Below are 27,737 nucleotides of genomic sequence, written 5' to 3' on the forward strand. Positions count from 1 at the left end.
GGCAAAATCTCCTAGAGGTCTCAGTATAGTTTCCGGGCTGGAGCAGGTCTGCAGTGGAGAATGAGAATTTGCACTTTAACAGCTTCCCAGGTGCAGCTGAGGCTGCTGAGGGAGGGATCACACTTTGCGAACTGTTTTCTGGTAGCTTAAAGCTCTTGGGCTTAAGGATATAATTCAGGCTGAAACATAGGTCATGTAAAGGGGGGAGGGATCACCAGACAAAATAAAGAATGCTTAGTTAAATATGAATTTCAGGTAAACAAATAATCTTTTTAATGTATGTCCCAAATATTGCATGGGACAGACTTAAATTCAAAAAAAATATTTGTTGCTTACCTGAAAATTAAATTAACTGGAGTGCCTGTGTATCCCGCATTTTTATTTGGTAAGTCTGGCAACTCTATTTCAAGAACGTCATGTTTGCAAGTTTTCTGATAGCATAATAGCTACTCTGTAACTCAAGCTATCTTCCTAGATATTTTCCTTCCACCACCTAGCTCTCAGGCTCCTGAAATGCATTTCCCAACTCTGAGATGGGTCCCTCTTGTCCCAACCTTCCACTGAGATACCCCTCTAGGACCTCTAGTCCAGGGGTTGACTGCATTACAGCCCCTTGGAGCTTACTATTGCCATTCCTCTTCTGTATCTGAGTCTTTCAATTTACTTTAATAGAGGGGATTTGGGGACAAGGCAGGAGAGAAAGTGGAGCCCACAAAGCACACAGTCAGCTCCCTATTTTGCTGATGCCAAGACTGGCCAAGCTGGTGCACCTGAAAGGATTTCTTAGTAAGCTCAGAGGGGGGCGGTTTGTCTATCCAAGCAAGCAAGCCTGGTGATATTGCCATGCAGAATAAATGTTAATAACACATAGTGTGTAAGTGCTGTTTCTAGGCAAGATAAGAATTGCAATTTGTGTTTAATTTTTACATCCCATTATTGCTTCTGTAGAGGCATTTCTGAAGTTTGACAAGCTTCCTTGCTAGGATGTGTCAACTTCAGAGTACACTCCTAAAAGCAGCAGGAGATGTCTTGGCCACTGACTATAATAATGATGATAATGACGAGATGGATAAGGAAATTATTGAATGGAGATCAATCTTATGAGTCTTACATTTAGCTGGAGTTTAACATCCAATGACAATGGTCATTTCCAAAAAAGGAACACTATATTTGAACTCACAGCCCAGCATCACTGTGAAGACTGCAGAGTTTGGGTCTTACAATTTTCTGCAAATTTCTGGAGTCCATATTTAGGAAACATACTTCTCTTCTTTCAAATACCAATAATTCTGCTTCAAAGAGCAGTGATTCAACGTGTTTTTCCAGTAACGCAGTCCTATTTCCGGGTACTCTAATAATGCTAATCGGAACCCTTGGGTTTATTTTTGTTTTTCTGTGAGGAATGGATTTCTTGTATTATAATTCTAAAACCTACCCTTGTTTGAGAACCAGATGTTAGAAGAGAATGCAATCAAAAGCGAGAAGAAATGACTGTAGCTGAGAGCAAATATTTATTTTCACATGTATCTAGTGGCTTCCTATAATAAGTCACCAACGAATGAAAAGTCATATAACAAATGTGTCTGTTGTTTGTGTGCAAAAATGTTATTACTAACCCACCATTAGACGCGACATGCATTCTGAGTGTTTTTCCATTAGTCCTGATGTATTTGGGCAATGTCACTCATAGCCTCTTACCTCATCTTACTAGTAATCAGTAGCAGGCATCTGCCAAAAAAGATAGCTAAGATCTTCTGGTATTTTTTGTGGTCAAGGAAAACAGCCAGATTTCTGCTCCTAAGGAGTGAGCCCATTTTCTCAACCTGACAGGAATATCAGAGATTTGGAGGGTTTAATAAAGGTCAAAGTTGAAAGGTAGTATACATTTTCCTACCAGGAAAGCCAATCTACTCTATTCCTGCTACACTCCAAGTGCTAACGAAAGATCAAATATAGCAGCAGGGAACGACAGTAGTCAGTTAATGAATTCTCTATTTACATTCCAAACCAATAAGCTAATTTTTTGTTTGTTTGTTTGGCTTAACAGATTGTGCTTTAATTACAAGCCATTAGCCAGTCATTAATAAATGAAACAGTTTGGATTTCATAAGTATTTTTGAATTTTATACAACTCAATTAACATTTTAATATACAGAAATAATGCCTGATTTAGGAGAAATACTTGACTTAACTGAGATTATGTTACTTGCGGATAGCCCAGCTTTTCTGACTCAGTCCAGCAGAGGGAGCATTAGGGTAGGCGGGGGTAGGGGGTGGAGGGATGGGGGGTGGGTCTCTGAAGTCACACTGTCTTTACTTAGGTCCTGACTTTCATTTACTAGTGCATGACCTTGGGTAAGCTACCTAACTTCTCTGTGCCTCAGTTTCCTCATCAGTCAAGTGGAGGCAATTTTATTACCAGCCTCTGAGAGATACTTCCAACATTAAGTGGGATAAGGCATGTGAAGTGCCTAGCACAGAGTGAGCGCCCAATAAATATTAGCTAAAAACAGAATAAAATCGAACAAAATTTAAACTCTGTCCATGACCTGAGAGGAGCTGTACCTGGATAGTTCTCTTATTACATTTCGCAATTATTGCATGAAGCAGAGACTATGTTGCCTACCTAATGAAATTTAACCAACAAATATTTGAATTTTGGAATAAACATATCTTATACACTGATTAGGGATTCACTGGATATTAAAAGTAAATGTATTAAGGACATGTTTAATAAAATCAAAGACCCCCTTGTATTTAAGTCATCATTCTAGAACAAATATTTGCTTACTGTCTAAACCAATAAAGAGAAGAGTACAAGGTAAATATAGTTTCATTTGGCATCATTAAAATGGTGTTTCTAATTTTTCTTTTTACATTTATTAATAGGTTTTCATTTTAAAAAAAAAATTCTCTAGGTCTATGATTTTTGGACTTGGGCAGTAGCACCAACAAGTCATTGGAAAAGCAGTGAATGGAAACAGTGCTGTCTTCATGGATGTGGTTTCTGTGGTCTGGCTCTCTCTGCTGCAGCAGTCATGGCTTGATAGGGAGGGAGAGTAGGCATGGAACGAAGTTGGGCAAGGTAAGTGAGGTGTGTCAGTGGGAATCTGGGTGGTTAGACCACTCAAACTGGGAAAATGGAGTGTTGGTGATTTCCTGACTATAACAGTTTTTTGGGGGATGTAATCTCCAGTTTCCATGACCTGAGAGGTCCAAGAATCAATAGATAGGAGTGTAGGGCAGGAAGGAGGTAAGCTAAGGGAACATGTAGAAGAGTGAGTCTTCTCTGTGCCCTATTTGCTCTCCCACTGTGCTAGAGGAACTTGGGAATATTTTTTTTTACAACTACCTTGACATTACTAATTGGAATGGGCACTCACTCCTCCTCCAATCTCGCCCTCTGTGGTTATAGATAAAGACTTTACCTTGGTGGCTCTTGCTTCCACCAGGGACTCTGTATAAGCTATGAACATTCTAAAAAATCATCTCTGCAAGAGTAAAATGGGTATTTGCTGGCTCACTTTGCGAATTGATTTGATAAAATTGATTTCCATTTTATATCTTAAATATTTTGTACAACCTAGAAGAGGCTGAAAAGCGTTGCATCACATCTAACACACACGTCTGGGCTTTCCTCCGTATTCACAAAGGCACATGCTTATTACGTCTTGTACTGATTTATCTTGTCTTCTTTTTTTCAATTACTTGCTGATGTCATCTCTTTTGGCTATTCCTGAAAGGATAGCTAAACTTGCCTTCTTTACTTTTTTATCTTCTAGCACATATCAAGTCATACTCAACAGAACTACTGTTTTCAAGCACTTACTGTATATGCTCTATATACTGAGCCCTGTTCAGTAAGCCTTACATATGTTACTTCATTTAATTCTCGACTCAAGCCCACAAGGTAGATATTCCTTCCATTTACAATTGGAGATTCTGAAACTCAAGAAAATTTAAATACTGTTCTCAAGGTTAAACATCTACTGAGTGGTGCATACACACTCACAACTAATTCAGTTCAACTCTAAAGTCCACTCTCTTTCACTAGGCTATGGTGACTAAGAACTTTGCCTATTGAGTGCTGGATTATTTCATGTAGAAGCCAACACTGTTTTTATAGTATCTGGCTTTCTTGCCAGGCAATGCTATCCATCCTACATGCTCAGTCAATTTCAACATTGTTCAGCCTCTGCACAAATCAAGATAGCACAACCTCTGCACAGGTCAAGATTCCCTTTTCTGTATTCCAAATATATAGTATTGACCATACTACTTGCAGCACAGTGCAAGGCACTGTAGGGGATACAAAAATACATGAGCCATGGCCTCTAACCTTAGGAGCTTCCATTTTAACGGCAAAGGGATAAACATGAGAAAAACTGCATGCAAATGTCTACAATATGAGGCAGAATAAAAGTACCACTATTAAGATTATAATCCATGATAGGAATTTACATGAAAGAGAAGGCAACCACAGACGCCTGTCCTCTTTGGATCTTGGTCAAGGTTTGGCTTATTTTGCTGTGGTTTATGGGGAAGGGGAACCAGAGAGAGAATTTGTCAGCCATATTTCAGTGGTTCATTGTCACTGCCATTTTGTACAAACAGCTCATTTTTGGTGAGAAATAATAATCACTGCAAAAGAGGATGTAGGCAGGGCTGGGGTATGCAGACACTCCTTTATTTTATTGATATTTTCTCCAGGTTGTGACAGTGATGATAACCTCTAAGAGAGAGTGAAAAATAAAATTCTACTGCTCTCACCACAATTATACTCAATCTGACAACCAACAATTCATTAATTAAATTTAATGTTAAATATGTGAAATTTATTGAGTTGGGATACACAATGATAAACTGAAGCTTACATTCTATAGAGGAAATAAGAAGTCTATACAAATAAATATCCCATGGTAAGAAATGATAAAAATCATTAGAGAAGGACAGAGAAGTCATCGTAGCATTTGAGAGGAAGAATAGGTTATTTTCACTGGAGGAATCAGGGGAGTCTACACGAAGGAGGTGATAATAACCATTAAGAGCTAACCTCTTGGGCTTCCCTGGTGGTGCAGTGGTTGAGAATCTGCCTGCCAATGCAGGGGACACGGGTTCGTGCCCCGGTCCGGGAAGATCCCACATGCCGCGGAGCAACTAAGCCCGTGAGCCACAGCTACTGAGCCTGTGCTCTAGAGCCCGTGAGTCACAACTACTGAGCCTGCGTGCCACAACTACTGAAGCCCACGCGCCTAGAGACCATGCTCTGCAACAGGAGAAGCCACTGCAATGAGAAGCCCGCACACTGCAACGAAGAGTAGCCCCTGCTCATTGCAACTAGAGAAAGCCCACGCACAGCAACGAAGACCCAACACAGCCAAAAATAAATAAATAAAATAAATAAATGTATTAAAAAAAAAAAGCTAACCTCTTTTAATTGCTAACCAGGTACCAGGCCTTAAGCACGTATTAACTTATTTAATGCTCACAACAACTCTATGAGGTAGATGCAATCCACCCCACCCCCCACCCCGCATATTTTCCAGGAAAAGAAACTAAGGTATAGAGATTAAATAACCTGCTAGTAAGTGACCTGCAGTTTGGCTTTAGAGGTTGGTCATTTAACCACAGCTCTATCCACCAGCCTGTGACAGGAAGAATGGATAGGAGTGGTTTCCCACCAGAGCTAGAAGAACAAGTAGAGAGGCAGCAGCAGGAAAGGACAAGGAGGGTATGGGGAGGATGGCACATAAAGAGAGGTAATCATAAACAATACAAAGGTAGGCTATGTAATGTTAGTTTAGAGTCAGGTCACGGAGAACATTGAGGAGCTATGTAAAGGGGCTGTACTTTAGTTTTTATGATTGACAGTTTTTGAAAAGCCTTGTCATATGACATAGGTGGGCCGCAGGAAAGCTAATCTGATAGCCATATACAAGATGAATACAAAGGTTGTCAAGAGGCAGGGAGAGCAGGTAGGCAGTTAAACTCCGTAACAGGGAACATAGCTTAGAGTGATGGGGTGATTAAACTGAGGAGGACAATGAGGAATTGCAAACTTGAAAGTGAGAAATTAAGAATGGCAGTCATGGAAGTGTAAAATTGTGAGAGAGATGTTACTTCTTGAGGAGTCAGAAGAGATGCTTGAGTTTTGAGTTTGGTTATTGCCAGGGCAGGGGTGTTATCCACACAGCTCTGGACCTTTGGGGAAGTGAAGTTTGAGTAGAAAATGAAGTTAATTTTGTATATATAGTTATGCAGATAAAATTTTCTGTTGGATAATCCTCTGACAGAAAGTTTGATAATAAGTGGATTTTTTAATTTTTAAATTTTTGGCTGCGTTGGGTCTTTGTTGCTGCACGCGGGCTTTCTTTAGTTGTGGCGAGCGGGGGCTGCTCTTTGTTGCAGTGCGTGGGCTTCTCATTGTGGTGGCTTCTCCTGTTGTGGAGCACGGGCTCTAGAGCGCAGGCTCAGTAGTTATGCTGCACGGGCTTAGTTGCTCTGCGGCATGTGGGATCTTCCTGGACCAGGGATCGAACCTTTGTCCCCTGCATTGGCAGGTGGATTCTTAACCACTGTGCCACCAGGAAAGTCCCAATAAGTGGATATTTGACTGCATTCTATAGGGTTTTAAAACTTTTAACCCCAAACCAAAGTAAGGTCTTGGTAAGGAAAGGATGTACCCTCATATTTGAGATGGATATCTATGTAGATGATTGAGAGCACTACCAGGTACATGAAAAGGTGTTCAGCACCTCTAATCATCAGAGAAATGCACGTTAGAACCACAATATGATATCATCTCACACCTGTGAGAATACCTATTGCCAAAAGGGAAGTGTTGGGAGGATGTGGAGAAAGGGAACCCTGTGTACTGTTGGTGGGAATGTAAATTTGTGCAGTCACAGTGAAAAACAGTATGGAGGGTCGTGAAAAAATGGAAAATAGAACTACTATATGATTCAGCAATCCTACTTCTGAGTATATAGCCAGAGGAAATGAAATCACTACCTTGAAGAGATATCTGTTCATTGCAGCATTATTCACAATAGCCAAGACACGGAATCAACTTCAATGTCTCTCGACAGATGAATGGATAAAGAAGGATATATAATGGATGTATATATAATATATATATATATATAATTCAACCATAAAAAAAGGAAATCTTGCCATTTGCAACAACATGAATGAAACAACTTGGGGGCATTATGCTAAGTGAGATAAGTCAGACAGAGAAAGACAAATACTGTATGATATCACTTATATGTGGAATCTTTAAAAAGTGGAACTCATAGAATCAGAGAGTAAATTGATGATTGCCAGGGGTTGCAGAGGGAGGTGTTGGGGGAAGTTAGGAGATGTAGGTCAAAGGGTATAAACTTCAGTTAGAAGATGAATAAGTTTTGGAGATCTAATGTACAGCATGGTGACTCTACTTCATACTGTATTATATACTTGAAAGTTGCTAAGAAAGTAAATCTTAAATGTTCTCATGACTACCACCACAGCAAAGAATAGTAATTATATGAGGTGATAAATGTATTAACTAAACTTATTGTGGTAATCATTTTTCAAAATGTAAATGTATCAAATCATCACATGTGCACCTTAAACTTAACAATGTTTTATGTCAAATATGTCTCAATGAATCTGAAAAAACCAGAAAAAAAGCTTCTTCCTTTCCTCTTTGGTCTTTTTTTTTTTTTTTTAAACGCTTTATTTATTTATTTTGCTTTATAACAAATTTATTCAGTTATACATATACATATGTTCCCATATCCCCTCCCTTTTGCGTCTCCCTCCCACCCTCCCTATCCCACCCCTCCAGGCGGTCACAAAGCACCGAGCTGATCTCCCTGTGCTATGCGGCTGCTTCCCACTAGCTATCTACCTTACGTTTGGTAGTGTATATATGTCCATGCCGCTCTTTCACTTTGTCACAGCTTACCCTTCCCCCTCCCCATATCCTCAAGTCCATTCTCTAGTAGGTCTGTGTCTTTATTCCTGTCTTACCCCTATGTTCTTCATGACATTTTTTTTTCTTAAATTCCATATATATGTGTCAGCATACAGTATTTGTCTTTCTCTTTCTGACTTACTTCACTCTGTATGACAGACTCTAGGTCCATCCACCTCATTACAAATAGCTCAATTTCATTTCTTTTTATGGCTGAGTAATATTCCATTGTATATATGTGCCACATCTTCTTTACCCATTCATCCGATGATGGACACTTAGGTTGTTTCCATCTCTGGGCTATTGTAAATAGGGCTGCTATGAACATTTTGGTACATGTCTCTTTTTGAATTATGGTTTTCTCAGGGTATAGGCCCAGTAGTGGGATTGCTGGGTCATATGGTAGTTCTATTTGTAGCTTTTTAAGGAACCTCCATACCGTTCTCCATAGTGGCTGTACCAATTCACATTCCCACCAGCAGTGCAAGAGTGTTCCCTTTTTTCCACACCCTCTCCAGCATTTATTGTTTCTAGATTTTTTGATGATGGCCATTCTGACTGGTGTGAGATGATATCTCATTGTAGTTTTGATTTGCATTTCTCTAATGACTAAAGATGTTGAGCATCCTTTCATGTGTTTGTTGGCAGTCTGTATATCTTCTGTGGAGAAATGTCTATTTAGGTCTTCTGCCCATTTTTGGATTGGGCTGTTTGTTTTTTTGTTATTGAGCTGCATGAGCTGCTTATAAATTTTGGAGATTAATCCTTTGTCAGTTGCTTCATTTGCAAATATTTTCTCCCATTCGGAGGGTTGTCTTTTGGTCTTGTTTATGGTTTCCTTTGCTGTGCAAAAGCTTTTAAGTTTCATTAGGTCCCATGTGTTTATTTTTGTCTTTATTTCCATTTCTCTAGGAGGTGGGTCAAAAAGGATCTTGTTGTGATTTATGTCATAGAGTGTTCTGCCTATGTTTTCCTCTAAGAGTTTGATAGTGTCTGGCCTTACATTTAGGTCTTTAATCCATTTTGAGCTTATTTTTGTGTATGGTGTTAGGGAGTGATCTAATCTCATACTTTTACATGTCCCTATCCAGTTTTCCCAGCACCACTTATTGAAGAGACTGTCCTTTCTCCACTGTACATTCCTGCCTCCTTTATCAAAGATAAGGTGACCATATGTCCGTGGGTTTATCTCTGGGCTTTCTATCCTGTTCCATTGATCTATCTTTCTGTTTTTGTGCCAGTACCATACTGTCTTGATTACTGTAGCTTTGTAGTATAGTCTGAAGTCAGGGAGCCTGATTCCTCCAGCTCCATTTTTCGTTCTCAAGATTGCTTTGGCTATTCGGGGTCTTTTGTGTTTCCATACAAATTGTGAAATTTTTTGTTCTAGTTCTGTGAAAAATGCCAGTGGTAGTTTGATAGGGATTGCATTGAATCTGTAGATTGCTTTGGGTAGTAGAGTCATTTTCACAATGTTGATTCTTCCAATCCAAGAACATGGTACATCTCTCCATCTATTTGTTTCATCTTTAATTTCTTTCATCAGTGTCTTATAATTTTCTGCATACAGGTCTTTTGTCTCCTTAGGTAGGTTTATTCCTAGATATTTTATTCTTTTTGTTGCAATGGTAAATGGGAGTGTTTCCTTGATTTCATTTTCAGATTTTTCATCATTAGTACATAGGAATGCCAGAGATTTCTGTGCATTAATTTTGTATCCTGCAACTTTACCAAATTCATTGATTAGCTCTAGTAGTTTTCTGGTAGCATCTTTAGGATTCTCTATGTATAGTATCATGTCATCTGCAAACAGTGACAGCTTTACTTCTTCTTTTCCGATTTGGATTCCTTTTATTTCCTTTTCTTCTCTGATTGCTGTGGCTAAAACTTCCAAAACTATGTTGAATAAGAGTGGTGAGAGTGGGCAACCTTGTCTTAATCCTGATCTTAGTGGAAATGCTTTCAGTTTTTCACCATTGAGGACGATGCTGGCTGTGGGTTTGTCATATATGGCCTTTATTATGTTGAGGAAAGTTCCCTCTATGCCTACTTTCTGCAGGGTTTTTATCATAAATGGGTGTTGAATTTTGTTGAAAATTTATCTGCATCTATTGAGACGATCATATGGTTTTTCTCCTTCAATTTTTTAATATGGTGTATCACGTTGATTGATTTGCGTATATTGAAGAATCCTTGCATTCCTGGAATAAACCCCACTTGATCATGGTGTATGATCCTTTTCATGTGCTGTTGGATTCTGTTTGCTAGTATTTTGTTGAGGATTTTTGCATCTATGTTCATCAGTGATATTGGCCTGTAGTTTTCTTTCTTTGTGACATCCTTGTCTGGTTTTGGTATCAAGGTGATGGTGGCCTCGTAGAATGAGTTTGGGAGTGTTCCTCCCTCTGCTATATTTTGGAAGAGTTTGAGAAGGATAGGTGTTAGCTCTTCTCTAAATGCTTGATAGAATTCGCCTGTGAAGCCATCTGGTCCTGGGCTTTTGTTTGTTGGAAGATTTTTTATCACAGTTTCAATTTCAGTGCTTGTGATTGGTCTGTTCATATTTTCTATTTCTTCCTCATTCAGTCTTGGCAGGTTGTGCATTTCTAAGAATTTGTCCATTTCTTCCAGGTTGTCCATTTTATTGGCATAGAGTTGCTTATAGTAATCTCTCATGATCTTTTGTATTTCTGCAGTGTCAGTTGTTACTTCTCCTTTTTCATTTCTAATTCTATTGATTTGAGTCTTCTCCCTTTTTTTCTTGATGAGTCTGGCTAATGGTTTATCAATTTTGTTTATCTTCTCAAAGAACCAGCTTTTAGTTTTATTGATCTTTGCTATCGTTTCCTTCATTTCTTTTTCATTTATTTCTGATCTGATTTTTATGATTTCTTTCCTTCTGCTAACTTTGGGATGTTTTTGTTCTTCTTTCTCTAATTGCTTTAGGTGCAAGGTTAGGTTTTTTATTCGAGATGTTTCCTGTTTCTTAAGGTGGGATTGTATTGCTATAAACTTCCCTCTTAGAACTGCTTTTGCTGCATCCCATAGGTTTTGGGTCGTCGTGTCTCCATTGTCATTTGTTTCTAGGTATTTTTTAATTTCCTCTTTGATTTCTTCAGTGATCACTTCGTTATTAAGTAGTGTATTGTTTAGCCTCCATGTGTTTGTATTTTTTACAGCTCTTTTCCTGTAATTGATATCTAGTCTCATAGCATTGTGGTCGGAAAAGATACTTGATACAATTTCAATTTTCTTAAATTTACCAAGGCTTGATTTGTGACCCAAGATATGATCTATCCTGGAGAATGTTCCATGAGCACTTGAGAAAAATGTGTATTCTGTTGTTTTTGGATGGAATGTCCTATAAATATCAATTAAGTCCACCTTGTTTAATGTATCATTTAAAGCTTGTGTTTCCTTATTTATTTTCATTTTGGATGATCTGTCCATTGGTGAAAGTGGGGTGTTAAAGTCCCCTACTATGATTGTGTTACTGTCGATTTCTCCTTTTATGGCTGTTAGTATTTGCCTTATGTATTGAGGTGCTCCTATGTTTGGTGCATAAATATTTACAATTGTTATATCTTCTTCTTGGATCGACCCCTTGATCATTATGTAGTGTCCTTCTTTGTCTCTTCTAGTAGTCTTTATTTTAAAGTCTATTTTGTCTGATATGAGAATTGCTACTCCAGCTTTCTTTTGGTTTCCATTTGCATGGAATATCTTTTACCATCCCCTTACTTTCAGTCTGTATGTGTCTCTAGGTCTGAAGTGGGTCTCTTGTAGACAGCATATATATGGGTCTTGTTTTTGTATCCATTCAGCCAATCTGTGTCTTTTGGTGGGAGCATTTAGTCCATTTACATTTAAGGTAATTATCGATATGTATGTTCCTATTCCCATTTTCTTAATTGTTTTGGGTTCGTTATTGTAGGTCTTTTCCTTCTGTTGTGTTTCTTGCCTAGAGAAGTTCCTTTAGCATTTGTTGTAAAGCTGGTTTGGTGGTGCTGAACTCTCTCAGCTTTTGCTTGTCTGTAAACGTTTTAATTTCTCCATCAAATCTGAATGAGATCCTTGCTGGGTAGAGTAATCTTGGTTGCAGGTTTTTCTCCTTCATCACTTTAATTATGTCCTGCCACTCCCTTCTGGCTTGTAGAGTTTCTGCTGAGAGATCAGCTGTTATCCTGATGGGGATTCCCTTGTGTGTTATTTGTTGTTTTTGCCTTGCTGCTTTTAATATGATTTCTTTGTGTTTAATTTTTGACAGTTTGATTAATATGTGTCTTGGTGTATTTCTCCTTGGATTTATTCTGTATGGGACTCTCTGTGCCTCCTGGACTTGATTAACTATTTCCTTTCCCATATTAGGGAAGTTTTCAACTATAATCTCTTCAAATATTTTCTCAGTTCCTTTCTTTTTCTCTTCTTCTTCTGGAACCCCTATAATTCGAATGTTGGTGCATTTAATGTTGTCCCAGAGGTCTCTGAGACTGCCCTCTGTTCTTTTCATTCTTTTTTCTTTATTTTGCTCTGCAGCAGTTATTTCCACTATTTTATCTTCCACCTCACTTATCTGTTCTTCTGCCTCAGTTATTCTGCTAGTGATCCCATCTAGAGTATTTTTTATTTCATTTATTGTGTTTTTAATCGATGCTTGATTCATCTCTAGTTCTTCTAGGTCCTTGTTAACTGTTTCTTGCATTTTGTCTATTCTATTTCCAAGATTTTGGATCTTGGAAATAGAATCTTGGGTCATCTTTACCATCATTATTCTGAATTCTTTTTCAGGTAGACTGCCTATTACCTCTTTATTTGTTAGGTCTGGTGGGTTTTTATCTTGCTCCTTCTCCTGCTGTGTGTTTTTCTGTCTTCTCATTTTGCTTATGTTACTGTGTTTGGGGTCTCCTTTTTGCAGGCTGCAGGTTCGTAGTTCCCATTGTTTTTGGTGTCTGTCCCCAGTGGCTAAGGTTGGTTTAGTGTGTTGTGTAGGCTTCCTGGTGGAGGGGACTAGTGCCTGTGTTCTGGTGGATGAGGCTGGATCTTGTCTTTCTGGTGGGCAGGTCCACGTCTGGTGGTGTGTTTTGGGGTGTCTGCAGACTTTTTATGATTTTAGGCCACCTCTCTGCTAATGGGTGGCGTTGTGTTCCTGTCTTGCTAGTTGTTTGGTGTAGGGTGTCCAGCACTGTAGCTTGCTGGTCGTTGAGTGAAGCTGGGTGCTGGTGTTGAGATGGAGATCTCTGGAAGATTTTCGCTGTTCGATATTATGTGGAGCTGGGAGGTCTCTTGTGGACCAGTGTCCTGAAGTTGGCTCTCCCACCTCAGAGGCACAGCACTGACTCCTGGCTCCTCAATTTGGGATGATTTGTTGTCTATTCATGTATTCCACAGATGCAGGGTACATCAAGTTGATTGTGGAGCTTTAATCCGCTGCTTCTGAGGCTGCTGGGAGAGGTTTCCCTTTCTCTTCTTTGTTCTCACAGCTCCTGGGTCTCAGCTTTGGATTTGGCCCCGCCTCTGCGTTTAGGTCGCCGGAGGGCATCTGTTCTTCGCTCAGACAGGATAGGGTTAAAGGAGCAGCCTCTTCGGGGACTCTGGCTCACTCAGGCTGGGCGGGAGGGAGGGGCACGGAGTGCGGGGCGAGCCTACAGCGGCAGAGGCCGGCGTGACGTTGCACCAGCCCGAGGCGTGCCGTGCGTTCTCCCAGGGAAGCCGCCCCTGGATCCCGGGACCCCGGCAGTGGCGGGCTGCACAGGCTCCCGGAAGGGCGGTATGGACAGTGACTTGCGCTCGCACACAGGCTTCTTGGCGGCGGCAGCAGCAGCCCCAGCGTCCCACGCCCGTCAGTGGGCTCCGCGCTTTCAGCCGTGCCTCGCGCCCGTCTGTGGAGCTCCTTTAAGCAGTGCTCTTAATCCCCTCTCCTCGCGCACCAGGAAACCAAGAGGGAAGAAAAAGTCTCTTGCCTCTTCGGCAGCTCCAGAGTTTTCCCGGACTCCCTCCCGGCTAGCTGTGGCACATTAGCCCCCTTCAGGCTGAGTTCTCGCCGCCAGCCCCAGTCCTCTCCCTGCGCTCTGACCGAAGCCCGAGCCTCAGCTTCCAGCGCCGCCCGCCCCAGCGGGCGAGCAGACAAGCCTCTCGGGCTGGTGAGTGCCGCTCGGCACCGATCCTCTGTGCGGGAATCTCTCCGCTTTGCCCTACCCAGGTATGTGGGGAGTTTCTTGCCTTTTGGGAGGTCTGGGGTCTTCTGCCAGCGTTCTGTAGGAGTTGTTCCACGTGTAGCTGTGCTCTTTGGTCTTTCTTGACCTGTCATTTTTTTGTTGTTTTTATTTGCTATCTATAGTGTGATTCCTTGGGCATGAGATATGTACTTGCAGGGTGATAGTAGACCCTTCCAGGTGTGCAGTGCATATGCCTGACCCCAGTCACCCACATCTGTATTCAGGCCCCTGCTGGGCATGAAAGGGGGCAGTGGTCACTAAGCAGGAAGAGTGCTTGGTCAAGAACTTGTTCTAGGGTGAGTGAAGTGATGGGAGCTGGAACCACATATGATCCAAGGTTCCAAGCGCCTAAGGTATGCTTCATCGTCCCATCAAATTTCACTTATAAAAGCAAATTCAAGATGGTGACAACAGAGCACTGATCTCCAAATATGGGGACACTGAGTGCAGGGCCTGTGGGGCTGTGCTGGTTGAATGTCCATGAAACTGGCTCTGTTGAGCAGCAGTGGGAATGACAAATATCTCAGAATAGCAGTGGTTACGTGGCAGCACTTAAAAGCAAGACATAAGGTGGGCTTAAGTACTATGATAGAAAATTTGAAATGGCAGCCAGGTGTCCTGAGACAGAGAGATCTATTGAGATGGCTAATATAACTTGGTATTTATAGAACAAGATAGATGGGCAGGCGAAAAGAATGCTGCTGCATATATAGTCAGAAGAGATCAAGAATGAGCAGAGGGCTTCCCTGGTGGCGCAGTGGTTGAGAGTCTGCCTGCCGATGCAGGGGACACGGGTTCGTGCCCCGGTCCGGGAAGATCCCACATGCCGTGGAGCAGCTGGGCCCGTGAGCCATGGCCGCTGAGCCTGCATGTCCGGAGCCTGTGCTCCGCAAAGGGAGAGGCCACAACAGTGAGAGGCCCATGTACCGCAAAAAAAAAAAAAAAAAAAAAAAAAGAATGAGCAGAAGACTGGGGTCAGCCACTTCAGTGAAAAAGTCACAATTCCTTGTTCTGTTTCCAGACCTAAACCAAATCTCAGATTCATTAGCAGAAATAAAGTTCCTATGATGAAGTACCCTGCATAAACACAGAAGTTGTATAGTCTAGTCATTCCTTTAATCTTTCCCCAAAGGGATTTATGGTCATTTACTCTGGTAACCATGTACTGGGCAGAGAGAAATACCTAGAACTTTGAAGGTTGTTAAATCCAGAGTCCAAACTGATTCTGATCATTGGGAGCCCCAAATCCCATTATGATTCCATTTTTATCTCTTGTAACAGTCTTTATTTTAAAGTCTATTTTGTCTGAGTCTTGCTATTCTGGCTTTTTTTTTTTTTGGTAATAAAAATTGGTCATCAATCTTTATTATTGTCAACCCATCAATTTAATTCTAAACAAGCAGAGTACACCAGAAGGTAATTCACAGCCAGTAACCAAACACAGTAGAAATGTTCTCACTCACCAATAATCAACTGCTGCAAATTAAACTCAAATGTCTGGCTTTCTTTTGATTTCCATTTGCATAGAATACTTTTTTCCATTCCCTTACTTTCAGTATGTGTGTGTCTCTAGAACTGAACTGAACCTCTTGTAGGCAGCATATATACCAGTCTTGTTTTGTATTCATTTAGCCACTCTATGTCTTTTTGTTGGAGCATTTAGTACATTTAAGGTTATTATCAATATGTAGGTTCTTATTGCCATTTTGTTAATTGTTTTGGGTTTGTTTTTGTAGGTTTTCTTTTCCCTTTCTTCTTTTGTTCTCTTCCCTTATATTTTTGATAACTACCTTTAGTGTTGAGTGGATTTCTTTTTCTTTTTTATGTGTATATCTATTATAGATTTTTGATTTGTGGTTAGCATGGGGTTTTTATATAGCAGTCTATATATATACATGATTGTTTTAAGTTGCTGATCTCTTAATTTCAAATGCATTAAAAAAACCTGCAGTTGTAGTCTCCTCCCCTCATGATTACTGTTTTCAATATCATATTTTACATCTAATTGTTTTGTGTATCCCTTAACTGCTTATTGTGGATATAGATGATTTTACTACTTTTGTCTTTTAATCTCCTTACTAGCTTTGTATGTGGATGATTTCCTACCTTTACTATATGTTTGCCTTTATTGGTGAATTTTTCATTTTGTAATTTTCTTGTTCTAGTTGTGGCCTTTTCTTTTTCTCCTAGGGAAGTTCCTTTAACACTTCTTGTGAAGCTGGTTTGGTAGTGCTGAACTCATCTATCTTTTGTTTGTCTGTAAAGCTTTTGATTTCTCCGTTGAATCTGAATGAGAGCCTTGCTGGGTGGAATATTCTTGGTCAGGGTTTTCCCTTTCATCCTTTAAATATCATGCCACTTCCTTCTGGCCTGCAGAGTTTCTGCTGAAAAATCAGCTGATAGCCTTATGGGAGTTCCCTTGTATGTTATTTGTTGCTTTTCCCTTGCTGCTTTTAATATTCTCTCTTTATCTTTAATTTTTGTAATTTTAATTACCATGTGTCTTTGGTGTGTTCCTCTTTGGGTTCATCCTGTACTGCACTCTCTGTGCTTCCTGGACTTGGATGACTGTTTCTTTTCCCAGGTTAGGGAAGTTTTCAGCTATTACGTTTTCAAATACATTCTTGGCCCTCCTTCTCTCATGCTTCTCCTTCTGGGACCCCTATAATGTGAATATTAGTGCCCTTGATGTTGTCCCAGAGGTTTCTTAAACTGTCCTCGTTTCTTTTAATTCTTTTATCTTTTTTTCTGTTTAGCAGTTGTGATTTCTACCACTCTGTTTTCCGGCTCCCTGATTCGTTCTTCTGAGTCATTTAGTCTACTACTGATTCTTTCTATGTATTTTTCATTTCGGCTATTATATTTTTCATCTCTATTTGGTTGTTCTTTATATTTTCTAACTCTTTGCTAAAGGCTTCTAACTTCTCGCTCTCTGCATCCATTCTCCTCCTGAGTTCTTTCATCATCTTTACGATCATTACTGTTAACTCTTTCTCAGGTAGAGTGCCTATCTCCACTATACTTAGTTCTTCTTCTGGGGTTTTATCTTGTTCCTTCATCTGGAACATGTCTCTCTGCTGCCTCATTTTGTCTAAGTTGCTATTTGTATTTTTATGTATGTGGTAGGTTATTTACATTTCTCGACCTTGGAGAAGTGGCCTTCTGTAGGAGATGTCCTATGTGTCCCAGCAGTGTACTTCCTTCTCATCACCAAGCTATATGTTCTAGGGATTTCCTTTAAGAAGGCTGTGTGGGTCCTTCTGTTGTGGCAGGTTGACTATGTGTGTAATCTGTTATGCTTGGTTGGCCCCTAGTCTGGTGGGTTGCCAGGCCCTGCCTTGTGCAGATGCTGCTGCCCTTGCTGGTTGGTGGGGCCTGGTCACTAGTTGGCTGGCTGCAGAACCCTAGGGGACCCTGGGGCTAGTGCGGGCTCACTGGTGGGTGGAGTCAGGGTCCAGAAGACTCTGGGGCTATTGCCCTCCCACTGGTGGGTGAAGCCAGGTCCTGGGGTTAGTGCCGGACTAAGGGCAGGCAGGGCCAGGTCCTGAGTCCAGATGCAGTGCCCAGGGATCCCAGAGCTGGTGTCAGATTGCTGGGGTGTGTGTGAGTTCCCGACACAGCTAGGTATGGGGTCCGGGGTGTCCCAAAGCTTGTGTTGGCCTGCTAGTGGGCAGGGCTGGGGTCCAGCTTGTCCCAGGGCAGGGTCTGGCCGGCTGTGGGATTGTGGTTTTCTGCCCACTGGTGGGTGGAGCTGTTGTCTGGCCCGCCGGTGGGCAGGGCCGTGTGTAGCGGTTTGCCTAGAGGTGACTGTGGGCTCCGGAAGCTGCTGAGTGGGGCTGTGTTCTTGTCCGCTTAGTCTTTTGGCCGGAGGCAGGCGGCCCAGCTCTGGCGGGCTGCAGGCTGATGGGCGGGGCCAGGCCTGGCCTGAGGCGGGCGTCCCAGCTCTGGCGGGCCGCAGGCTGATGGGCGGGGCCAGGTCTGGCCTGAGGCAGGCGTCTCAGCTCTGGCGGCTGCAGGCTGCTGGGCGGGGCCAGGTCTGGCCTGAGGCGGGCATCCCAACTCCAGCAGCTGCAGGCTAGTGGGCGGGGCCAGGCCTGGTCTGAGGCAGGTGTTTTAGCTCTGGCAGCCGCAGGCTGCTGGGCGGGGCCAGGTCTGGCGCAAATGAGCGAGAGAGAGGAGCCCCCACAGTGGCGCCAGCTGGGGCCGGCTTGTTGCGGTAGAACGAGCGCCTAAATATTTCTGCCCCAGCATGAGCCGAAGCTGCCCTCCACCTCTTTAGGAGACTCTCCAAGACCAGCAGGTAGGTCTGGCCTCGGCTCCTATCAAATTACTACTTTTGCCCTGGGTCTCGGTGCGCGTGACATTTGGTGTGTGCCTTTGAGAGTGTAGTTTCTGTTTCCCTCAGTCCGTTGGGACTCCCGAAATTAAGCCCCACTGGCCTTGGAAGCCAAATGCTCTGGGGGCTCGTTTTCCCGGAGCAGGACCCTCAGGCTGGGGAGCCCAATGTGTGGCTCAGAGCTCTCACTCCTGTGGGAGAACCTCGGCACTATATTCTCCAGTTAGTCGGTCACCCACCCCGGGGCGGTATGGGACTTAATTATACCGTGAGTCCGCCCCTCTTACCTGTCTTTATGTTTTCACTTGCAGAAAATCTTTTCTGGTAGGTTTCGGTCTTTTTCATAGATGGTTGTTCTGCAGATAGATGAGGTTTTGGTGTGCTTGTGAGAGGAGACGAACTCAGGGTCGTTTCTCCTCCGCCATCTTGGCTGATCTCGTGACTGACTTTTAAATGATGGCTGATTCAGTGGCTTCAAAAACCACTACACTTTCCTTCTTTTAAGCTACCTGGCAAAGCTATAAATGTAGCTGAAGAAGCTGCAAAGACATTTTCTCTCTGCATTATATTTCCGTTTTTAGGATAAAGGAATATGGGCGTGAGGTAATACCTGGAATTCCAGCTAATACCTGGAATTCTAGCCTAGATCATTCTTTCCTGGGTCCCCTGGGTTCATGGACCCACCAAGTCCATGACTACTATGTCATTCCCCAGGTTCAAAAAATGGCATTGGAATGGACCTAGTAGTTGACAGCAATTGCAGGCACTGTGGTCCCCTTATTTCCCCATTTTAATCAATAATCTGGTCCCTACTAAAACCAAGTGGATCATGGTCGGTGAGAGAGGTCCATTACAAACTTAACCAAGTAGGAAGCCCAATTGCAATTGTTGTGTTAGATGTGGCATCTTTGTTAGAGCAAATTAACAAAACCGTGGGAATGTGGTATGTGGTTATTGATCTGCCAAATGTGTTTTCCGTATTCATCAGGAAGAAATATCAGAAGCAGTTCCCTTGTACAATGACATTATACCATCAGGATATTGCCCTGGGGCTATGTGAATTCTTCTTTTCTCTGTCATAATATGGTCTAAAGGGACCTGGAACATTTAGATATTCTGTGGAACATCACATTGTTCTTTTATATTGATGACATCAATATGTTTTTTTTTTTTTCTTTTTTGTTGTATGCGGGCCTCTCACTGTTGTGGCCTCTCCCGTCGCGGAGCACAGGCTCTGGACGTGCAGGCTCAGCGGCCATGGCTCATGGGCCCAGCCGCTCCACGGCATGTGGGATCCTCCCGGACCGGGGCACGAACCCGTGTCCCCTGCATCAGCAGGCGGACTCTCAACCACTGTGCCACCAGGGAAGCCCCATCAATATGTTTTAATATGTCAACATCAATACTTTGTATCAATATAATTTTATATTGATAAATTGCATGTGAGGAGCTACAAGTGGCGAGTACTCTGAAAGCCTTAGTAAGAGAAGTGAGGTCCAGAGGGTAGGAGATAAACCCTATAGATTCAGGGGCCCACCACAGGCCTAAAGGAGAAGCAATAAAACTTGGTAAACCTCCTCAACTTTTGGTGGGCAGCATACTTTGCACTTGGAAATATTGCTCCAATCATTTGCTGAATGACGTTGTAAAATACTGCTAACTTTGAGCGAGGCCCGGAAAGCACTCTGTAGCATACCTAGACTGTGATGCAAGCAATCCTGTGGCTTGGACCAGATGACTTGGCCAATCCCACAGTGCTGGAGATATCAGTTGGAGGAAAGAATGTTGCAATGGCGCCTGTGCCAGGCCACAATAGGAGAGTCTGAGAGTAAAGTCCTAACTTCCTGGAGTAAGTAGTGCCATCTGCAGCAGAGAACTATATATTATTTGAAAATCAGATCCTGTCATGCTACTACCCCAGCAGACTGAATGGGATGGCCATAACTGCCCATCATGAACTAGTTACTGTCCGATCCACCAAATTGGGTCCATCAATAATCTAACTTAGTAGGGCTTGAAGTAGTAAATCTGGAAGTGGGCTTGAGCAGGTATAGAGGGTACAGGTAAACTACAAGAACGGAAGCCCCAAGTCCCATATCACCCATCACGGTTGTACCAGTACCTTGAATTTTGCTCACACCTAGGTCTTACGGTGTGGGCTGGGGTTCCTTATAACTAGCTGACAGAGGAGGGAAAAAAATCCAAGCTTGGTTCATGAATGGGTTGGCCTGGCATGTTTGTGAATATCAGTTTTGACTGCTGTGAATATCCACGTCGACTGTTGGTACACTACAACCCCATTCTGAGGTGGCCCTGAAAGACAATGGAGAAGGGAAATTCTCCCAGTGGACACAACTTTGGATATTGTCTTGGTAGTCCACTTTATTTGGAGAGAGAAATTGCCTGAGGTAAGGATAAATGTGGATGATGGGCACTGGCAAAATGGCTTAGCTGATTGATCATGTTCTGGAAGGAGCAAGATGAGCATACTGGGGACAGATATGTCTGGACAAGAGGAGAGCAGATGGACCTATCAGAGTAGGCACAGAGGGTAAAGATACTTGTATCACCTGTTAACATATACCAGGGAGTTCTCCCTGTGGAAGAGGCACTGACCAACCAAATGGATGACTCAGCCAGTTTATGTCAGTCATGGATGTATTTTGAAGTTAGAGGGGAAAGAATTTCCTGAGGGATTAGATGGGGGTATGACAGAGAAGAATCAAGGAGGACTCCAAGATTTTGGCCTGAGCAGTTGGGAAAATGGAGTTGCCATTCACTGGAGCAGATTTTTGCATAAAGATCAGGAGTTCCCTGTGGGGCATGTCGGTTTGAGATCTCTTTTAGACACACAAGTGGAGATGCTAGTAGGCATTTGATAAACGAGTCTGAAGTGGAGGAGAGGAGTTCAACCCAGAGTAGAAGAGTCATGACCTGGTGGGAAAAATCACAGGAATGGTCAGAGAAGTCCTGTCTGGTGTGTTGAGGGACCCAGGACAAGGCCTTTCCCCTCCATTGCATTGCTCATGTGTATCATGAGGGACAGAAGTGTCAGGAGAGTAAGGTTTCTGACAACTTTGCCAATCAAATTCTGAGCAAATTTTGCAGAGTAGGAAAGATTGAGAGCTTGGGCATTGTTTCAGTAGAGCCAGTATATAGAAACTTCTAGTGTTCATTTTTGACACTCCTCTTTTTCTGCACACATTGGGAGAATTACACTTTGCTGCATCCCTTGCAGTGAGGCAGGCTTATATGATTAGTTCTGGCCTTTGGGTTGTAAGATGGCTGTGGCTTCTCTGCTGAGGCATTTGATTGCTAGTTCAAGTCTCTGACTCTCCAGTGCTCTCTTCCCCTGCTGTAGAGAGTGTGGAACACGTAGAGAGAGATGCAACAGACGGAGGGAGGTGCCACTGAGGACTTGCAGCCCTGGATTGTGCAGGAGACTTTTGTGTTGCTTAAGCCACTGAGATTTTGGTGTTGCTTGTAATTGCAGCATTGCATGATCTATCCTGACTGGTATGGTCTGTGGTGGAAGTTCGTGGAAATAAGGATCTGGTCTTTATACCTGGAGTAGGGAGTATGATAAGAAGAGAAAGAGTCTAAGAAACCAAACTTCACTCATCACTGTTTTCCTCAGGCCTGTGAAGAGCAAACATATCTTCTCTTGTGTAAATGTGTTTTAAGTTTTATTTTGGTTTGTACGTTGTTTTTCAATCATTTCTCTCTTTCTTCTTTTCCTTTATGCTGCTATAGCGAACTGTTAGACTTACTTTGATCACAATAAATCTATAAAGATGTACAACTAGACTTCACCAGTTTTAAATAATCAGACTTTTCAGTTGCTTAAAGATACCTCTCAGGGTGAAAGTTCACCTACTGAACAATTAAACAATTAAGTCACGGATGGTTAATGGAGTTTCCAGTGTACCTAACATTTATTAATGATAATATTGGATTTATGTTTTTAAAGCTAGTCAGTTAGACTTAAAATATACTAGACACATCTGTCTCAGTCCTTTTTATCCTTGGTGGGTTAGGCCTGAAAATAAAAATTTGTATGCATTTGGAGGAAAAAATAATTTATGATTCAGGGTTTTTACTTGTGTGGTGTCTTATGTTCACTTCTCATTTGTCTTCCTATAATGCTGTGGGGGGAATATACCACTGAGGTTTGGATTAAATAAGTCAAGTATACGGTACTTTGTGGAGTTTGTATTTGATGTTTGGTGAATATTGGTCTGAATCCAGTTTATATAAAAAACTGTAAAATAAATAACAACAAAAAAATTATAGAAACAAAAAAGCTACCCAATACATTTGTAGTTGAGAAATAATTTTGCACCAAGTTAAAGAAGCAAACTTAATATTACATGAGTTTGCTAGTCTTGCAACACCAACAGCTATGTTTACTTTGAAATCTGTGAAATAAGCCAATTGATAATTAAAGAAAGCTCATTACCAAGCAAATACAAAATAAGTCATTCACCTTTGAAAGATGGCATTTTCATTACAGAAACAGCAGAAAAAGACTTAGGAAACTAATGAAAAAACATAAAATGCAAATTACTGCAGCTCATTGGTTGTGTCTTCAAACATATTCTGAATTATCAATTTATAAAAGAGTAAATATTTTCCTTTAAATATAAGATAAAGAAATGATATCCTTCCCTCATGGTTAGCATTAAAATTATAATGTTTTATTCTTCTCTAGTATAGTTGTATCAAAATTTTGTTTAGAGGACGAAGAATAAGACTCAAAGAATTCAAATTTTCTCCAAAGTTCTAAACTCATCTGTTGAATAGCTAGTTACATGTTAAATTCACAGTCAAAACATACAGTTAATAAAGAACCAAACTGAAGACACACATATTAGCCAGTAAATTCTAAGAGAGAATATCACTTCTGCTTTGTTCACTGTGTCATACCAAGCATTTTTCAATGTCTGGCACAGAGCCATTAAAATAGCTCTTATCAAGGTAATCAACAATTTCCAGCTTGACAAATCAGTACTAAGACCTCATCCTACTTGATATTTGACACAGCTGACCATTCTCTTCTTGAAATGCCTTCTCTTGGCTTCTGTAATATCACATATTTTCTCCCTATTTCATTAGATATCTCTTTGCAATCTAGTGGCTTCTTTGCCTCTTTTCAACATTGCAGGGCCCCAGGTGTCACTCCCTCATTCTCCCATTTGGTGGTATCATCTAATCCCATGCTTTTAAATATCATCTAGATGTTGAGACAATAGATCTGATCTTTTCCCTGAGTCCAGACTTGTATATCTAATTGCCGAGTCAACATTGCTTCTTAGATGTCGAATAGAATTTCAAATCACCATGCGACATCATGAATGAATCTCAAAAGCATTGTGCTAAGTATAAGAGGTTAGAAACAAAAGACTGCACACTGTATACTATATGATTTCATTTATATGCCAAATTTATAGTGATTCCCAGTGGCTTGTGGTGGGGAATGGGATTGACTGCAAGGTAATTTGTGGAGTGATGGAAATATTCTATATCTGAATTACATTAGTAGGGTGATGGTTACATGATTATACACATTCAACAAACTCATTAAACTACATCCTTAAAATGGGCAAATTTTTCACACAAATTGTTTGCATTAATTATTCTTCAATAAATCTGGTTTTAAAAACTGCCCAAATGTCTTTAAGATAAATTAAGATAAAATCAAAATATTTATCATTCTTGTTTCAATCACATTAGTCTTTGTTCCTCAAAATTACTACACTCATTCCCATTCCTGTACTTTTACCCTAACTCTCTGTTTGCCTGGATATTTCTTTCTTCGGGTACTTCATTGGCTAACTAGATTTATTTCAGTAGCCAATCTTTAAGGGAGACTTTTCTTGTCTTTAGTTTCTAAAATAGGTCTTCCCTCTCCTTTAAGTCAGACTCTATCCCATTACTCTGTTTTAAGCACTTAGCACCAGTCTTATTTACATATTTATTTGCTTCCTTGTTTATTTTCCCTCTCTCCTCACTGGTCTGCAAGTGCCTGGAGAAAATGGAAACTGTCAATTGGATTCACTGCTGAACCTCCCAAGATAAGGCCAGTATCTGGTGTATTGTAGGCATTGAATACAATTTGTTGAATGAAGGAATAAAAAAATGAATATCAGGAATTTAATAAGTGTTTGTTGACTGGCTGACTGAATGAACCCTAAACCACAATTATAAATACTGGCACTTCATGTTTAACTAAAGCATCATGGTACAAAGAATGTGGATCAGTGATGCTAATGGAGTGTGTACTTGAAACATACACATCCGTCAACAGGCATTTATTAAGGACTTTCCATGTGAGTGGCACTGAGCTACAGGTGGCAGTCACTTATTTTGAAGAAAACATTCTGTCAATCATTTCCACCCAATTGTTTAAACTTTCTCAAGTGAATAATTTTCAGGGAAAACCTTCTTAGTTCACAGTTCAGCAAGAAACTTGTGGAAAGTGTGGAAATAACTTATTTTAGTCCTTTTTTTTTGTGTGTATGAAATTTTGCTCTTAAACCAGTTGTTAGGAGGGTTTTATGGATATTTTTGCTAGATTTGAGAAATTCTGAAACCAAGTATTATTCTCTCTAATAAATCACTCTTGGTATAGTAAAAAAAAATACACTTTGTTTTTATAAATAGGTACATTAAAAAAAATCATGTAGCCAACTCTATTTTGAGGAACATAAAGGGTGGTCCTGCCTTGGATAGCTGAAAATATGAGTAACTGGGCAGTAAGTGATCATACCACTGGCACTTAACCTAGTGATCATTTTGATAATGCTTATCAAAATACATCACAAATTAAATCTGAACACACGTGTTTTTATATGTAAACAAATTTGAACCCAGAGTAGAACACCTTGTGCTAATCTGAATGAATAGTACTTAGAGGCAGAGCAGTGAAATCATCAATAAGAAACACAGACATGCACACACACACACACAGTGGAAAACAGCTCTTCTTTATGATAGCTGTGGTCTAGTCTTAGTTCTTGGACCTTACGCTATTTATTTATTTAATTTTTGTTTTGTTTTTGATGGACATATTAGTCCAAATGAATCAAGAGGACAAAAGCCTCTCCCTGGAATTTAGGTTTGTGCTGCACTGAACTCCAATGACTCATTGCAGCAACATCACTCCTTTCTGGAAGAGGGTGAGGTGGAAGTAGGTGAGGATAGAGTGTAGGTGGGAGAGGAGTTCAGCAATGCTGTCTGTCATCTCTGCTCCAGATCCTCCAACTCTCCTTCTTCTAAAAAGTGAATCATTCATACTTAGTGATAGAGACAATCAAAGGTCCTGGTAATTATGTCTTCTAAAGTAGCACCAGGTCAAGGAAAGTAACAATAATTCAGCAACTTCATGTATCAAATGATGGTATGTCAGTGAGAGACTTGAAAGTGTCAAATCCTGATCCTAAATGTTTTGCTGTAATTGATATTATACTGTTTTCTATAGTGTCTGGGTTTAGATTCATTTAGTAGCATCTGAAGAAAAACAAGTACATGGTTTCATTTAATAATTAACATGTGATTATGTAAAATTGATTAACCTATGTCACTTTTCCTTTCCTCTTAAAGGAAAGAAGACAAAATAGCACGTACAACGTACATAGCATGGTTACGTACTTTATGTTGAACCCTCAATATGTACATTTTATTTTATTTTATTTTATTTTATTTTATTTTATTTTTTTTGCGGTATGTGGGCCTCTCACTGTTGTGGCCTCTCCTGTTGTGGAGCACAGGCTCCGGACACACAGGCCCAGCGGCCATGGCTCACGGGCCCAGCCGCTCCGCGGCACGTGGGATCCTCCCAGACCGGGGCACGAACCCGTGTCCCCTGCATCGGCAGGCGGACTCTCAACCACTGCGCCACCAGGGAAGCCCAATATGTACATTTTAAAGATTTCGATGCCCAATGTTCTCAGATCTAAAAATTGTGGTGAAAGAGTAGTACTTTTGCTACCCCTCCAAGCAACCATCTCTTGACTTCTGAACTCATAATTATCAAGATACAAGCTGAAAAAACATAGTGAAGGCTCCTGTCACTATTTTTGAGAGTCCCCCTCTCCCCCCACCCCCCCAAAAAAACCCAGACACTGGCTTGTTAAACCTCCTTTCTGGAGTTGGCATTTTGCTTCATGTCCTTGACTGAAGGAGTTTCTTTAACTCTGGATATATAGAGAAATCATAGCATTATTTAAAAGTAATTGAAGTGACTCTACAGAATGAGAATCATGAAAGCGTCCTATTCATTTTTATTAAAAGAAGAACAGCTAGAACAACAAGTGAGAGAAATAATAAAAATAGGCTCTGCTTGCTGTCCACCTGTAACCTGTCTAATGCCAGAGCAGGGGCTTTGAAAATAATCACAGGATTTCCCTGGCATCCAGTGATTAGGACTCCGAGCTTTCACTGCCCTGCCGAGCGTCGGGGTTCAATCCTTGGTTGGGGAACTAAGATCCCAAAAGCCACTTGGTGGGCCATTTTCACAAAACATAAAAGTAAGTGCTACTGAGACTCTGAGTGGTTAGCTTCCCGTTCATTTCCAGGATCAAATAGATAGAAAATGCCAGGGTCTGAGCCAAGTGTCGGCTCAGTTTATTCTGCCTCCACTTCAGGATACTTATATATGATGTACGATGATACACTTGTACATTATATTTTCATCTCTTTTCTGGTTGGGTTCAAATGTGTATCTTTGTTTTAGGTGACCTTGTCTAGGATTGTCTTCAGTGTCTTAAACTATTTTTGTCCTGTTCTGTAATTCATGAGGCTTCTCCCTTCTCTGTATCAGGGCCCTCATTACTAATTGCTAAGTGGTCATTAAAAAATGACCACTCTGGGTCTACAATAACTTGAAATTCAGAATGTAAAGATACTGTTCACTAACCTGTTAAAGGGATGCAGCTCTTTCTCTTCTATGCTTTCTTTCTGTTATCTCCTGGCCTCCAGCACTTACCACCCTGGGAGTGACTTCTTTTTGGTTTTCAAGGTCCTAAAAATGTCTCTCTGTATCTGAGCTCACTGCTAGCTGTCCTTGGATTCCTCGTGGTCAACATTCTGCCTGCCTTAGGGGCTGGGGAGGATGTTTTGAAGGGAGAGGCTCTCCTAGGTTGGACCAGAGCTGAAAATGAATGGTTGCCATCACAGCTCTTGTGGAATGCAGCTATAGTCCTTGTCTGCACATAGCAGCTCTTGG

Source organism: Hyperoodon ampullatus, assembly GCF_949752795.1.
Source record: "Hyperoodon ampullatus genome assembly, chromosome: 15".
Taxonomy (NCBI): Eukaryota; Metazoa; Chordata; class Mammalia; order Artiodactyla; family Ziphiidae; genus Hyperoodon; species Hyperoodon ampullatus.